Source organism: Lithobates pipiens, unplaced genomic scaffold, assembly GCF_037356315.1.
Source record: "Lithobates pipiens isolate NorthernLeopardFrog02 unplaced genomic scaffold, aLitPip1_a1.2 Scaffold_28, whole genome shotgun sequence".
NCBI lineage: Eukaryota > Metazoa > Chordata > Amphibia > Anura > Ranidae > Lithobates > Lithobates pipiens.
The window spans coordinates 129,066,654-129,081,859 of NW_027507789.1; the positions used below are offsets into that span (position 1 = coordinate 129,066,654).

The 15,206-nt window shown below is 40.4% G+C and overlaps 16 non-coding genes across 16 annotated transcripts; all 16 read right to left on the reverse strand.

Moving 5' to 3' along the window:
- Nucleotides 1-210: 210 nt before the first annotated feature.
- On the reverse strand, nt 211-292 carry TRNAL-UAG (transfer RNA leucine (anticodon UAG)). Its single transcript has one exon. It is a non-coding gene; the product is annotated as a tRNA-Leu (tRNA).
- Nucleotides 293-1,174: 882 nt separating this feature from the next.
- Nucleotides 1,175-1,256, reverse strand: TRNAL-AAG (transfer RNA leucine (anticodon AAG)). The gene has a single exon. It is a non-coding gene; the product is annotated as a tRNA-Leu (tRNA).
- A 574-nt stretch (nt 1,257-1,830) lies between these two features.
- On the reverse strand, nt 1,831-1,912 carry TRNAL-UAG (transfer RNA leucine (anticodon UAG)). The gene has a single exon. It is a non-coding gene; the product is annotated as a tRNA-Leu (tRNA).
- Nucleotides 1,913-4,414: 2,502 nt separating this feature from the next.
- Nucleotides 4,415-4,496, reverse strand: TRNAL-AAG (transfer RNA leucine (anticodon AAG)). The gene has a single exon. It is a non-coding gene; the product is annotated as a tRNA-Leu (tRNA).
- A 468-nt stretch (nt 4,497-4,964) lies between these two features.
- On the reverse strand, nt 4,965-5,046 carry TRNAL-UAG (transfer RNA leucine (anticodon UAG)). Its single transcript has one exon. It is a non-coding gene; the product is annotated as a tRNA-Leu (tRNA).
- An 882-nt stretch (nt 5,047-5,928) lies between these two features.
- TRNAL-AAG (transfer RNA leucine (anticodon AAG)) lies at nt 5,929-6,010 on the reverse strand. The gene has a single exon. It is a non-coding gene; the product is annotated as a tRNA-Leu (tRNA).
- Nucleotides 6,011-6,584: 574 nt separating this feature from the next.
- On the reverse strand, nt 6,585-6,666 carry TRNAL-UAG (transfer RNA leucine (anticodon UAG)). The gene has a single exon. It is a non-coding gene; the product is annotated as a tRNA-Leu (tRNA).
- An 882-nt stretch (nt 6,667-7,548) lies between these two features.
- On the reverse strand, nt 7,549-7,630 carry TRNAL-AAG (transfer RNA leucine (anticodon AAG)). The gene has a single exon. It is a non-coding gene; the product is annotated as a tRNA-Leu (tRNA).
- A 574-nt stretch (nt 7,631-8,204) lies between these two features.
- On the reverse strand, nt 8,205-8,286 carry TRNAL-UAG (transfer RNA leucine (anticodon UAG)). Its single transcript has one exon. It is a non-coding gene; the product is annotated as a tRNA-Leu (tRNA).
- Nucleotides 8,287-9,168: 882 nt separating this feature from the next.
- TRNAL-AAG (transfer RNA leucine (anticodon AAG)) lies at nt 9,169-9,250 on the reverse strand. Its single transcript has one exon. It is a non-coding gene; the product is annotated as a tRNA-Leu (tRNA).
- A 574-nt stretch (nt 9,251-9,824) lies between these two features.
- Nucleotides 9,825-9,906, reverse strand: TRNAL-UAG (transfer RNA leucine (anticodon UAG)). The gene has a single exon. It is a non-coding gene; the product is annotated as a tRNA-Leu (tRNA).
- An 882-nt stretch (nt 9,907-10,788) lies between these two features.
- TRNAL-AAG (transfer RNA leucine (anticodon AAG)) lies at nt 10,789-10,870 on the reverse strand. Its single transcript has one exon. It is a non-coding gene; the product is annotated as a tRNA-Leu (tRNA).
- A 574-nt stretch (nt 10,871-11,444) lies between these two features.
- TRNAL-UAG (transfer RNA leucine (anticodon UAG)) lies at nt 11,445-11,526 on the reverse strand. Its single transcript has one exon. It is a non-coding gene; the product is annotated as a tRNA-Leu (tRNA).
- Nucleotides 11,527-12,408: 882 nt separating this feature from the next.
- TRNAL-AAG (transfer RNA leucine (anticodon AAG)) lies at nt 12,409-12,490 on the reverse strand. The gene has a single exon. It is a non-coding gene; the product is annotated as a tRNA-Leu (tRNA).
- A 574-nt stretch (nt 12,491-13,064) lies between these two features.
- On the reverse strand, nt 13,065-13,146 carry TRNAL-UAG (transfer RNA leucine (anticodon UAG)). The gene has a single exon. It is a non-coding gene; the product is annotated as a tRNA-Leu (tRNA).
- A 1,538-nt stretch (nt 13,147-14,684) lies between these two features.
- On the reverse strand, nt 14,685-14,766 carry TRNAL-UAG (transfer RNA leucine (anticodon UAG)). The gene has a single exon. It is a non-coding gene; the product is annotated as a tRNA-Leu (tRNA).
- Nucleotides 14,767-15,206: the final 440 nt, after the last annotated feature.

Consider the following 15,206-nt stretch of genomic DNA (forward strand, 5'->3'; position numbering starts at 1 on the left):
TCAGTTGGACTTGTTTTGTAACGTTGACAAGATTTCACTAGTCATCTCATCAAAAGTGTGCCCTTTTGGAAGACTTCTCAACCAAAGCATGCAATTTCCTAATGCTGCTGTTCTGAGATTCCAGTGTGTTGAGCAAGGAATGCCAGCAAAGTGCAGCAGAAACTTCAGAGACGCTTGAGCAATCAAGGATAGGCATTTGTTACAAGAGCTTGGCAGCAGTGGGATTTGAACCCACGCCTCCAAAGAGACTGGAGCCTAAATCCAGCACCTTAGACCGCTCGGCCATGCTACTTGTGAAAATGCTCTTGCTAAGGACTAAAAAGAGGCATGACAGTCTACATTCCATGCTCTGCATTCATTGTTTGTATGTGACATGTACGTAACATGTATGCCATGTGTGTCATATGTATGTAACGTGTGTAACATGTATTTCATAAGTGTATGACATGTATGTAACATGCATTCAACATGTATGTCATATGTATGTATAATCTGTGTATAATGTGTGTAACACGTATGTAATATGTGTGATATGTATGCCATATGTGTATTGTGTGTCATATGTGTAACATGTATGTAACATGTGTGTACCATGCATGTCATATGCATGCCATATGTGTGTAACATGTATGTAAGATATGTGCAACATGCATGTCATATGTGTGTCATATTAATGTAACATGTGTGTGACATGCATGGCATATGTGTGTAGCATGTATGTGATGTGTATGACATGTATGTTATATGTGTGTAATATGTGTAACATGCATGTGACATGTGTGTAAAATTGTGTCTAAATGGTGTGTAACATGAGTGTGACATGTATGTAACATGCATGCAACATGTATATCATATGTATGTAACATTTGTGTAATATGTGTGAACTATGTGTGTAATATGTAAGTAGCACGTGTGTCACATGTGTGTAACATGTATGTCATATGTGTGTAGTGTGTGTAGCATGTATGTAATATGTGCACAACATGCATATTATATGTATGTATCATGTATCAAACAAAACATGCAATGATTGCAGCTTTTCTAATGCTGCTAAAGCAGAGAGGTAAGTGTTTTTTGAGATTCCAGTGAGTTGGGAAAGGAACTGCAGTAAATTGCAGGAGCAAGATCAGAGAAGCTTGAGCCCTAGAGGGTAGGGATTTTGTTAAAAGGAGTTTGGCAGCAGTGGGATTCGAACCCACGCCCCCAAAGAGACTGGAGCCTTAATCCAGCGCCTTAGACCGCTCGGCCATGCTACCCATAAAAATGAACACGTTATCGACTAAAATCGGGTGGGACATTCCATGCTCTGCATTCCTTGCTTGAGCTGGAGGCCTCAGAACTCTAAACTACAAGTATTCACCACTTTATCCATTATAAAAGGTAGTTGAAGTTTCACGGAGATGGCCAAGATGCCACCTTATGTGTTTCAGTCCTCTTTCTGAGGCAGCAGGTGGTGGTCACTTTACACTTGAGAGTGGACTTTGGGTGCAGCATTCTGTGGCAAGTTCACTTGGCACTCTGCTGAAAAGTGTGCCAGCTTTTCATTAGTACTGCTTGTTTTTTGGTGTCCACACTTAAAGTGTTAATGTGGAATCTAGCTTACAGGAGAGGTAATCACGTTCAGTTGGACTTGTTTTGTAACGTTGACAAGATTTCACTAGTCATCTCATCAAAAGTGTGCCCTTTTGGAAGACTTCTCAACCAAAGCATGCAATTTCCTAATGCTGCTGTTCTGAGATTCCAGTGTGTTGAGCAAGGAATGCCAGCAAAGTGCAGCAGAAACTTCAGAGACGCTTGAGCAATCAAGGATAGGCATTTGTTAAAAGAACTTGGCAGCAGTGGGATTTGAACCCACGCCTCCAAAGAGACTGGAGCCTAAATCCAGCGCCTTAGACCGCTCGGCCATGCTACTTGTGAGAGTGCTCTTGCTAAGGACTAAAAAGAGGCATGACAGTCTACATTCCATGCTCTGCATTCATTGTGTGTATGTGACATGTATGTAACATTTATGTCATGTGTGTCATATGTATGTAACGTGTGTAACATGTATTTCATAAGTGTATGACATGTATGTAACATGCATTCAACATGTATGTCATATGTATGTATAATCTGTGTAATATGTGTGTAACACGTATGTAATATGTGTGATATGTATGCCATATGTGTATTGTGTGTCATATGTGTAACATGTATGTAACATGTGTGTACCATGCATGTCATATGCATGCCATATGTGTGTAACATGTATGTAAGATATGTGCAACATGCATGTCATATGTGTGTCATATTAATGTAACATGTGTGTGACATGCATGGCATATGTGTGTAGCATGTATGTGATGTGTATGACATGTATGTTATATGTGTGTAATATGTGTAACATGCATGTGACATGTGTGTAAAATTGTGTCTAAATGGTGTGTAACATGAGTGTGACATGTATGTAACATGCATGCAACATGTATATCATATGTATGTAACATTTGTGTAATATGTGTGAACTATGTGTGTAATATGTAAGTAGCACGTGTGTCACATGTGTGTAACATGTATGTCATATGTGTGTAGTGTGTGTAGCATGTATGTAATATGTGCACAACATGCATATTATATGTATGTATCATGTATCAAACAAAACATGCAATGATTGCAGCTTTTCTAATGCTGCTAAAGCAGAGAGGTAAGTGTTTTTTGAGATTCCAGTGAGTTGGGAAAGGAACTGCAGTAAATTGCAGGAGCAAGATCAGAGAAGCTTGAGCCCTAGAGGGTAGGGATTTTTTTAAAAGGAATTTGGCAGCAGTGGTATTCGAACCCACGCCCCCAAAGAGACTGGAGCCTTAATCCAGCGCCTTAGACCGCTCGGCCATGCTACCCATAAAAATGAACACGTTATCGACTAAAATGGGGTGGGACATTCCATGCTCTGCATTCATTGCTTGAGCTGGAGGCCTCAGAACTCTAAACTACAAGTATTCACCACTTTATCCATTATAAAAGGTAGTTGAAGTTTCACGGAGATGGCCAAGATGCCACCTTATGTGTTTCAGTCCTCTTTCTGAGGCAGCAGGTGGTGGTCACTTTACACTTGAGAGTGGACTTTGGGTGCAGCATTCTGTGGCAAGTTCACTTGGCACTCTGCTGAAAAGTGTGCCAGCTTTTCATTAGTACTGCTTGTTTTTTGGTGTCCACACTTAAAGTGTTAATGTGGAATCTAGCTTACAGGAGAGGTAATCACGTTCAGTTGGACTTGTTTTGTAACGTTGACAAGATTTCACTAGTCATCTCATCAGAAGTGTGCCCTTTTGGAAGACTTCTCAACCAAAGCATGCAATTTCCTAATGCTGCTGTTCTGAGATTCCAGTGTGTTGAGCAAGGAATGCCAGCAAAGTGCAGCAGAAACTTCAGAGACGCTTGAGCAATCAAGGATAGGCATTTGTTAAAAGAACTTGGCAGCAGTGGGATTTGAACCCACGCCTCCAAAGAGACTGGAGCCTAAATCCAGCACCTTAGACCGCTCGGCCATTGTACCTGTTAAAGTGCTCCTGCTAAGGACTAAAAAGAGGCATGACAGTCTACATTCCATGCTCTGCATTCATTGTTTGTATGTGACATGTACGTAACATGTATGTCATGTGTGTCATATGTATGTAACGTGTGTAACATGTATTTCATAAGTGTATGACATGTATGTAACATGCATTCAACATGTATGTCATATGTATGTATAATCTGTGTAATATGTGTGTAACACGTATGTAATATGTGTGATATGTATGCCATATGTGTATTGTGTGTCATATGTGTAACATGTATGTAACATGTGTGTACCATGCATGTCATATGCATGCCATATGTGTGTAACATGTATGTAAGATATGTGCAACATGCATGTCATATGTGTGTCATATTAATGTAACATGTGTGTGACATGCATGGCATATGTGTGTAGCTTGTATGTGATGTGTATGACATGTATGTTATATGTGTGTAATATGTGTAACATGCATGTGACATGTGTGTAAAATTGTGTCTAAATGGTGTGTAACATGAGTGTGACATGTATGTAACATGCATGCAACATGTATATCATATGTATGTAACATTTGTGTAATATGTGTGAACTATGTGTGTAATATGTAAGTAGCACGTGTGTCACATGTGTGTAACATGTATGTCATATGTGTGTAGTGTGTGTAGCATGTATGTAATATGTGCACAACATGCATATTATATGTATGTATCATGTATCAAACAAAACATGCAATGATTGCAGCTTTTCTAATGCTGCTAAAGCAGAGAGGTAAGTGTTTTTTGAGATTCCCGTGAGTTGGGAAAGGAACTGCAGTAAATTGCAGGAGCAAGATCAGAGAAGCTTGAGCCCTAGAGGGTAGGGATTTTGTTAAAAGGAGTTTGGCAGCAGTGGGATTCGAACCCACGCCCCCAAAGAGACTGGAGCCTTAATCCAGCGCCTTAGACCACTCGGCCATGCTACCCATAAAAATGAACACGTTATCGACTAAAATCGGGTGGGACATTCCATGCTCTGCATTCATTGCTTGAGCTGGAGGCCTCAGAACTCTAAACTACAAGTATTCACCACTTTATCCATTATAAAAGGTAGTTGAAGTTTCACGGAGATGGCCAAGATGCCACCTTATGTGTTTCAGTCCTCTTTCTGAGGCAGCAGGTGGTGGTCACTTTACACTTGAGAGTGGACTTTGGGTGCAGCATTCTGTGGCAAGTTCACTTGGCACTCTGCTGAAAAGTGTGCCAGCTTTTCATTAGTACTGCTTGTTTTTTGGTGTCCACACTTAAAGTGTTAATGTGGAATCTAGCTTACAGGAGAGGTAATCACGTTCAGTTGGACTTGTTTTGTAACGTTGACAAGATTTCACTAGTCATCTCATCAGAAGTGTGCCCTTTTGGAAGACTTCTCAACCAAAGCATTTGTTAAAAGAACTTGGCAGCAGTGGGATTTGAACCCACGCCTCCAAAGAGACTGGAGCCTAAATCCAGCGTCTTAGACCGCTCGGCCATGCTACCTGTGAAAGTGCTCTTGCTAAGGACTAAAAAGAGGCATGACAGTCTACATTCCATGCTCTGCATTCATTGTGTGTATGTGACATGTACGTAACATGTATGTCATGTGTGTCATATGTATGTAACGTGTGTAACATGTATTTCATAAGTGTATGACATGTATGTAACATGCATTCAACATGTATGTCATATGTATGTATAATCTGTGTAATATGTGTGTAACACGTATGTAATATGTGTGATATGTATGCCATATGTGTATTGTGTGTCATATGTGTAACATGTATGTAACATGTGTGTACCATGCATGTCATATGCATGCCATATGTGTGTAACATGTATGTAAGATATGTGCAACATGCATGTCATATGTGTGTCATATTAATGTAACATGTGTGTGACATGCATGGCATATGTGTGTAGCATGTATGTGATGTGTATGACATGTATGTTATATGTGTGTAATATGTGTAACATGCATGTGACATGTGTGTAAAATTGTGTCTAAATGGTGTGTAACATGAGTGTGACATGTATGTAACATGCATGCAACATGTATATCATATGTATGTAACATTTGTGTAATATGTGTGAACTATGTGTGTAATATGTAAGTAGCACGTGTGTCACATGTGTGTAACATGTATGTCATATGTGTGTAGTGTGTGTAGCATGTATGTAATATGTGCACAACATGCATATTATATGTATGTATCATGTATCAAACAAAACATGCAATGATTGCAGCTTTTCTAATGCTGCTAAAGCAGAGAGGTAAGTGTTTTTTGAGATTCCCGTGAGTTGGGAAAGGAACTGCAGTAAATTGCAGGAGCAAGATCAGAGAAGCTTGAGCCCTAGAGGGTAGGGATTTTGTTAAAAGGAGTTTGGCAGCAGTGGGATTCGAACCCACGCCCCCAAAGAGACTGGAGCCTTAATCCAGCGCCTTAGACCGCTCGGCCATGCTACCCATAAAAATGAACACGTTATCGACTAAAATCGGGTGGGACATTCCATGCTCTGCATTCATTGCTTGAGCTGGAGGCCTCAGAACTCTAAACTACAAGTATTCACCACTTTATCCATTATAAAAGGTAGTTGAAGTTTCACGGAGATGGCCAAGATGCCACCTTATGTGTTTCAGTCCTCTTTCTGAGGCAGCAGGTGGTGGTCACTTTACACTTGAGAGTGGACTTTGGGTGCAGCATTCTGTGGCAAGTTCACTTGGCACTCTGCTGAAAAGTGTGCCAGCTTTTCATTAGTACTGCTTGTTTTTTGGTGTCCACACTTAAAGTGTTAATGTGGAATCTAGCTTACAGGAGAGGTAATCACGTTCAGTTGGACTTGTTTTGTAACGTTGACAAGATTTCACTAGTCATCTCATCAGAAGTGTGCCCTTTTGGAAGACTTCTCAACCAAAGCATGCAATTTCCTAATGCTGCTGTTCTGAGATTCCAGTGTGTTGAGCAAGGAATGCCAGCAAAGTGCAGCAGAAACTTCAGAGACGCTTGAGCAATCAAGGATAGGCATTTGTTAAAAGAGCTTGGCAGCAGTGGGATTTGAACCCACGCCTCCAAAGAGACTGGAGCCTAAATCCAGCGCCTTAGACCGCTCGGCCATGCTACCTGTGAAAGTGCTCTTGCTAAGGACTAAAAAGAGGCATGACAGTCTACATTCCATGCTCTGCATTCATTGTGTGTATGTGACATGTACGTAACATGTATGTCATGTGTGTCATATGTATGTAACGTGTGTAACATGTATTTCATAAGTGTATGACATGTATGTAACATGCATTCAACATGTATGTCATATGTATGTATAATCTGTGTAATATGTGTGTAACACGTATGTAATATGTGTGATATGTATGCCATATGTGTATTGTGTGTCATATGTGTAACATGTATGTAACATGTGTGTACCATGCATGTCATATGCATGCCATATGTGTGTAACATGTATGTAAGATATGTGCAACATGCATGTCATATGTGTGTCATATTAATGTAACATGTGTGTGACATGCATGGCATATGTGTGTAGCATGTATGTGATGTGTATGACATGTATGTTATATGTGTGTAATATGTGTAACATGCATGTGACATGTGTGTAAAATTGTGTCTAAATGGTGTGTAACATGAGTGTGACATGTATGTAACATGCATGCAACATGTATATCATATGTATGTAACATTTGTGTAATATGTGTGAACTATGTGTGTAATATGTAAGTAGCACGTGTGTCACATGTGTGTAACATGTATGTCATATGTGTGTAGTGTGTGTAGCATGTATGTAATAGGTGCACAACATGCATATTATATGTATGTATCATGTATCAAACAAAACATGCAATGATTGCAGCTTTTCTAATGCTGCTAAAGCAGAGAGGTAAGTGTTTTTTGAGATTCCAGTGAGTTGGGAAAGGAACTGCAGTAAATTGCAGGAGCAAGATCAGAGAAGCTTGAGCCCTAGAGGGTAGGGATTTTGTTAAAAGGAGTTTGGCAGCAGTGGGATTCGAACCCACGCCCCCAAAGAGACTGGAGCCTTAATCCAGCGCCTTAGACCGCTCGGCCATGCTACCCATAAAAATGAACACGTTATCGACTAAAATGGGGTGGGACATTCCATGCTCTGCATTCATTGCTTGAGCTGGAGGCCTCAGAACTCTAAACTACAAGTATTCACCACTTTATCCATTATAAAAGGTAGTTGAAGTTTCACGGAGATGGCCAAGATGCCACCTTATGTGTTTCAGTCCTCTTTCTGAGGCAGCAGGTGGTGGTCACTTTACACTTGAGAGTGGACTTTGGGTGCAGCATTCTGTGGCAAGTTCACTTGGCACTCTGCTGAAAAGTGTGCCAGCTTTTCATTAGTACTGCTTGTTTTTTGGTGTCCACACTTAAAGTGTTAATGTGGAATCTAGCTTACAGGAGAGGTAATCACGTTCAGTTGGACTTGTTTTGTAACGTTGACAAGATTTCACTAGTCATCTCATCAGAAGTGTGCCCTTTTGGAAGACTTCTCAACCAAAGCATGCAATTTCCTAATGCTGCTGTTCTGAGATTCCAGTGTGTTGAGCAAGGAATGCCAGCAAAGTGCAGCAGAAACTTCAGAGACGCTTGAGCAATCAAGGATAGGCATTTGTTAAAAGAGCTTGGCAGCAGTGGGATTTGAACCCACGCCTCCAAAGAGACTGGAGCCTAAATCCAGCGCCTTAGACCGCTCGGCCATGCTACCTGTGAAAGTGCTCTTGCTAAGGACTAAAAAGAGGCATGACAGTCTACATTCCATGCTCTGCATTCATTGTGTGTATGTGACATGTACGTAACATGTATGTCATGTGTGTCATATGTATGTAACGTGTGTAACATGTATTTCATAAGTGTATGACATGTATGTAACATGCATTCAACATGTATGTCATATGTATGTATAATCTGTGTAATATGTGTGTAACACGTATGTAATATGTGTGATATGTATGCCATATGTGTATTGTGTGTCATATGTGTAACATGTATGTAACATGTGTGTACCATGCATGTCATATGCATGCCATATGTGTGTAACATGTATGTAAGATATGTGCAACATGCATGTCATATGTGTGTCATATTAATGTAACATGTGTGTGACATGCATGGCATATGTGTGTAGCATGTATGTGATGTGTATGACATGTATGTTATATGTGTGTAATATGTGTAACATGCATGTGACATGTGTGTAAAATTGTGTCTAAATGGTGTGTAACATGAGTGTGACATGTATGTAACATGCATGCAACATGTATATCATATGTATGTAACATTTGTGTAATATGTGTGAACTATGTGTGTAATATGTAAGTAGCACGTGTGTCACATGTGTGTAACATGTATGTCATATGTGTGTAGTGTGTGTAGCATGTATGTAATAGGTGCACAACATGCATATTATATGTATGTATCATGTATCAAACAAAACATGCAATGATTGCAGCTTTTCTAATGCTGCTAAAGCAGAGAGGTAAGTGTTTTTTGAGATTCCAGTGAGTTGGGAAAGGAACTGCAGTAAATTGCAGGAGCAAGATCAGAGAAGCTTGAGACCTAGAGGGTAGGGATTTTGTTAAAAGGAGTTTGGCAGCAGTGGGATTCGAACCCACGCCCCCAAAGAGACTGGAGCCTTAATCCAGCGCCTTAGACCGCTCGGCCATGCTACCCATAAAAATGAACACGTTATCGACTAAAATGGGGTGGGACATTCCATGCTCTGCATTCATTGCTTGAGCTGGAGGCCTCAGAACTCTAAACTACAAGTATTCACCACTTTATCCATTATAAAAGGTAGTTGAAGTTTCACGGAGATGGCCAAGATGCCACCTTATGTGTTTCAGTCCTCTTTCTGAGGCAGCAGGTGGTGGTCACTTTACACTTGAGAGTGGACTTTGGGTGCAGCATTCTGTGGCAAGTTCACTTGGCACTCTGCTGAAAAGTGTGCCAGCTTTTCATTAGTACTGCTTGTTTTTTGGTGTCCACACTTAAAGTGTTAATGTGGAATCTAGCTTACAGGAGAGGTAATCACGTTCAGTTGGACTTGTTTTGTAACGTTGACAAGATTTCACTAGTCATCTCATCAGAAGTGTGCCCTTTTGGAAGACTTCTCAACCAAAGCATGCAATTTCCTAATGCTGCTGTTCTGAGATTCCAGTGTGTTGAGCAAGGAATGCCAGCAAAGTGCAGCAGAAACTTCAGAGACGCTTGAGCAATCAAGGATAGGCATTTGTTAAAAGAGCTTGGCAGCAGTGGGATTTGAACCCACACCTCCAAAGAGACTGGAGCCTAAATCCAGCGCCTTAGACCGCTCGGCCATGCTACCTGTGAAAGTGCTCTTGCTAAGGACTAAAAAGAGGCATGACAGTCTACATTCCATGCTCTGCATTCATTGTGTGTATGTGACATGTACGTAACATGTATGTCATGTGTGTCATATGTATGTAACGTGTGTAACATGTATTTCATAAGTGTATGACATGTATGTAACATGCATTCAACATGTATGTCATATGTATGTATAATCTGTGTAATATGTGTGTAACACGTATGTAATATGTGTGATATGTATGCCATATGTGTATTGTGTGTCATATGTGTAACATGTATGTAACATGTGTGTACCATGCATGTCATATGCATGCCATATGTGTGTAACATGTATGTAAGATATGTGCAACATGCATGTCATATGTGTGTCATATTAATGTAACATGTGTGTGACATGCATGGCATATGTGTGTAGCATGTATGTGATGTGTATGACATGTATGTTATATGTGTGTAATATGTGTAACATGCATGTGACATGTGTGTAAAATTGTGTCTAAATGGTGTGTAACATGAGTGTGACATGTATGTAACATGCATGCAACATGTATATCATATGTATGTAACATTTGTGTAATATGTGTGAACTATGTGTGTAATATGTAAGTAGCACGTGTGTCACATGTGTGTAACATGTATGTCATATGTGTGTAGTGTGTGTAGCATGTATGTAATATGTGCACAACATGCATATTATATGTATGTATCATGTATCAAACAAAACATGCAATGATTGCAGCTTTTCTAATGCTGCTAAAGCAGAGAGGTAAGTGTTTTTTGAGATTCCAGTGAGTTGGGAAATGAACTGCAGTAAATTGCAGGAGCAAGATCAGAGAAGCTTGAGCCCTAGAGGGTAGGGATTTTGTTAAAAGGAGTTTGGCAGCAGTGGGATTCGAACCCACGCCCCCAAAGAGACTGGAGCCTTAATCCGGCGCCTTAGACCGCTCGGCCATGCTACCCATAAAAGTGAACACGTTATCGACTAAAATCGGGTGGGACATTCCATGCTCTGCATTCATTGCTTGAGCTGGAGGCCTCAGAACTCTAAACTACAAGTATTCACCACTTTATCCATTATAAAAGGTAGTTGAAGTTTCACGGAGATGGCCAAGATGCCACCTTATGTGTTTCAGTCCTCTTTCTGAGGCAGCAGGTGGTGGTCACTTTACACTTGAGAGTGGACTTTGGGTGCAGCATTCTGTGGCAAGTTCACTTGGCACTCTGCTGAAAAGTGTGCCAGCTTTTCATTAGTACTGCTTGTTTTTTGGTGTCCACACTTAAAGTGTTAATGTGGAATCTAGCTTACAGGAGAGGTAATCACGTTCAGTTGGACTTGTTTTGTAACGTTGACAAGATTTCACTAGTCATCTCATCAAAAGTGTGCCCTTTTGGAAGACTTCTCAACCAAAGCATGCAATTTCCTAATGCTGCTGTTCTGAGATTCCAGTGTGTTGAGCAAGGAATGCCAGCAAAGTGCAGCAGAAACTTCAGAGACGCTTGAGCAATCAAAGATAGGCATTTGTTACAAGAGCTTGGCAGCAGTGGGATTTGAACCCACGCCTCCAAAGAGACTGGAGCCTAAATCCAGCGCCTTAGACCGCTCGGCCATGCTACTTGTGAAAGTGCTCTAGCTAAGGACTAAAAAGAGGCATGACAGTCTACATTCCATGCTCTGCATTCATTGTTTGTATGTGACATGTACGTAACATGTATGCCATGTGTGTCATATGTATGTAACGTGTGTAACATGTATTTCATAAGTGTATGACATGTATGTAACATGCATTCAACATGTATGTCATATGTATGTATAATCTGTGTAATATGTGTGTAACACGTATGTAATATGTGTGATATGTATGCCATATGTGTATTGTGTGTCATATGTGTAACATGTATGTAACATGTGTGTACCATGCATGTCATATGCATGCCATATGTGTGTAACATGTATGTAAGATATGTGCAACATGCATGTCATATGTGTGTCATATTAATGTAACATGTGTGTGACATGCATGGCATATGTGTGTAGCATGTATGTGATGTGTATGACATGTATGTTATATGTGTGTAATATGTGTAACATGCATGTGACATGTGTGTAAAATTGTGTCTAAATGGTGTGCAACATGAGTGTGACATGTATGTAACATGCATGCAACATGTATATCATATGTATGTAACATTTGTGTAATATGTGTGAACTATGTGTGTAATATGTAAGTAGCACGTGTGTCACATGTGTGTAACATGTATGTCATATGTGTGTAGTGTGTGTAGCATGTATGTAATATGTGCACAACATGCATATTATATGTATGTATCATGTATCAAACAAAACATGCAATGATTGCAGCTTTTCTAATGCTGCTAAAGCAGAGAGGTAAGTGTTTTTTGAGATTCCAGTGAGTTGGGAAAGGAACTGCAGTAAATTGCAGGAGCAAGATCAGAGAAGCTTGAGCCCTAGAGGGTAGGGATTTTGTTAAAAGGAGTATGGCAGCAGTGGGATTCGAACCCACGCCCCCAAAGAGACTGGAGCCTTAATCCAGCGCCTTAGACCGCTCGGCCATGCTACCCATAAAAATAAACACGTTATCGACTAAAATCGGGTGGGACATTCCATGCTCTGCATTCATTGCTTGAGCTGGAGGCCTCAGAACTCTAAACTACAAGTATTCACCACTTTATCCATTATAAAAGGTAGTTGAAGTTTCACGGAGATGGCCAAGATGCCACCTTATGTGTTTCAGTCCTCTTTCTGAGGCAGCAGGTGGTGGTCACTTTACACTTGAGAGTGGACTTTGGGTGCAGCATTCTGTGGCAAGTTCACTTGGCACTCTGCTGAAAAGTGTGCCAGCTTTTCATTAGTACTGCTTGTTTTTTGGTGTCCACACTTAAAGTGTTAATGTGGAATCTAGCTTACAGGAGAGGTAATCACGTTCAGTTGGACTTGTTTTGTAACGTTGACAAGATTTCACTAGTCATCTCATCAAAAGTGTGCCCTTTTGGAAGACTTCTCAACCAAAGCATGCAATTTCCTAATGCTGCTGTTCTGAGATTCCAGTGTGTTGAGCAAGGAATGCCAGCAAAGTGCAGCAGAAACTTCAGAGACGCTTGAGCAATCAAGGATAGGCATTTGTTACAAGAGCTTGGCAGCAGTGGGATTTGAACCCACGCCTCCAAAGAGACTGGAGCCTAAATCCAGCACCTTAGACCGCTCGGCCATGCTACTTGTGAAAGTGCTCTTGCTAAGGACTAAAAAGAGGCATGACAGTCTACATTCCATGCTCTGCATTCATTGTTTGTATGTGACATGTACGTAACATGTATGCCATGTGTGTCATATGTATGTAACGTGTGTAACATGTATTTCATAAGTGTATGGCATGTATGTAACATGCATTCAACATGTATGTCATATGTATGTATAATCTGTGTATAATGTGTGTAACACGTATGTAATATGTGTGATATGTATGCCATATGTGTATTGTGTGTCATATGTGTAACATGTATGTAACATGTGTGTACCATGCATGTCATATGCATGCCATATGTGTGTAACATGTATGTAAGATATGTGCAACATGCATGTCATATGTGTGTCATATTAATGTAACATGTGTGTGACATGCATGGCATATGTGTGTAGCATGTATGTGATGTGTATGACATGTATGTTATATGTGTGTAATATGTGTAACATGCATGTGACATGTGTGTAAAATTGTGTCTAAATGGTGTGTAACATGAGTGTGACATGTATGTAACATGCATGCAACATGTATATCATATGTATGTAACATTTGTGTAATATGTGTGAACTATGTGTGTAATATGTAAGTAGCATGTGTGTCACATGTGTGTAACATGTATGTCATATGTGTGTAGTGTGTGTAGCATGTATGTAATATGTGCACAACATGCATATTATATGTATGTATCATGTATCAAACAAAACATGCAATGATTGCAGCTTTTCTAATGCTGCTAAAGCAGAGAGGTAAGTGTTTTTTGAGATTCCAGTGAGTTGGGAAAGGAACTGCAGTAAATTGCAGGAGCAAGATCAGAGAAGCTTGAGCCCTAGAGGGTAGGGATTTTGTTAAAAGGAGTTTGGCAGCAGTGGGATTCAACCCCACGCCCCCAAAGAGACTGGAGCCTTAATCCAGCGCCTTAGACCGCTCGGCCATGCTACCCATAAAAATGAACACGTTATAGACTAAAATGGGGTGGGACATTCCATGCTCTGCATTCATTGCTTGAGCTGGAGGCCTCAGAACTCTAAACTACAAGTATTCACCACTTTATCCATTATAAAAGGTAGTTGAAGTTTCAGGGAGATGGCCAAGATGCCACCTTATGTGTTTCAGTCCTCTTTCTGAGGCAGCAGGTAGTGGTCACTTTACACTTGAGAGTGGACTTTGGGTGCAGCATTCTGTGGCAAGTTCACTTGGCACTCTGCTGAAAAGTGTGCCAGCTTTTCATTAGTACTGCTTGTTTTTTGGTGTCCACACTTAAAGTGTTAATGTGGAATCTAGCTTACAGGAGAGGTAATCACGTTCAGTTGGACTTGTTTTGTAACGTTGACAAGATTTCACTAGTCATCTCATCAGAAGTGTGCCCTTTTGGAAGACTTCTCAACCAAAGCATGCAATTTCCTAATGCTGCTGTTCTGAGATTCCAGTGTGTTGAGCAAGGAATGCCAGCAAAGTGCAGCAGAAACTTCAGAGACGCTTGAGCAATCAAGGATAGGCATTTGTTAAAAGAGCTTGGCAGCAGTGGGATTTGAACCCACGCCTCCAAAGAGACTGGAGCCTAAATCCAGCGCCTTAGACCGCTCGGCCATGCTACCTGTGAAAGTTCTCTTGCTAAGGACTAAAAAGAGGCATGACAGTCTACATTCCATGCTCTGCATTCATTGTGTGTATGTGACATGTACGTAACATGTATGTCATGTGTGTCATATGTATGTAACGTGTGTAACATGTATTTCATAAGTGTATGACATGTATGTAACATGCATTCAACATGTATGTCATATGTATGTATAATCTGTGTAATATGTGTGTAACACGTATGTAATATGTGTGATATGTATGCCATATGTGTATTGTGTGTCATATGTGTAACATGTATGTAACATGTGTGTACCATGCATGTCATATGCATGCCATATGTGTGTAACATGTATGTAAGATATGTGCAACATGCATGTCATATGTGTGTCATATTAATGTAACATGTGTGTGACATGCATGGCATATGTGTGTAGCATGTATGTGATGTGTATGA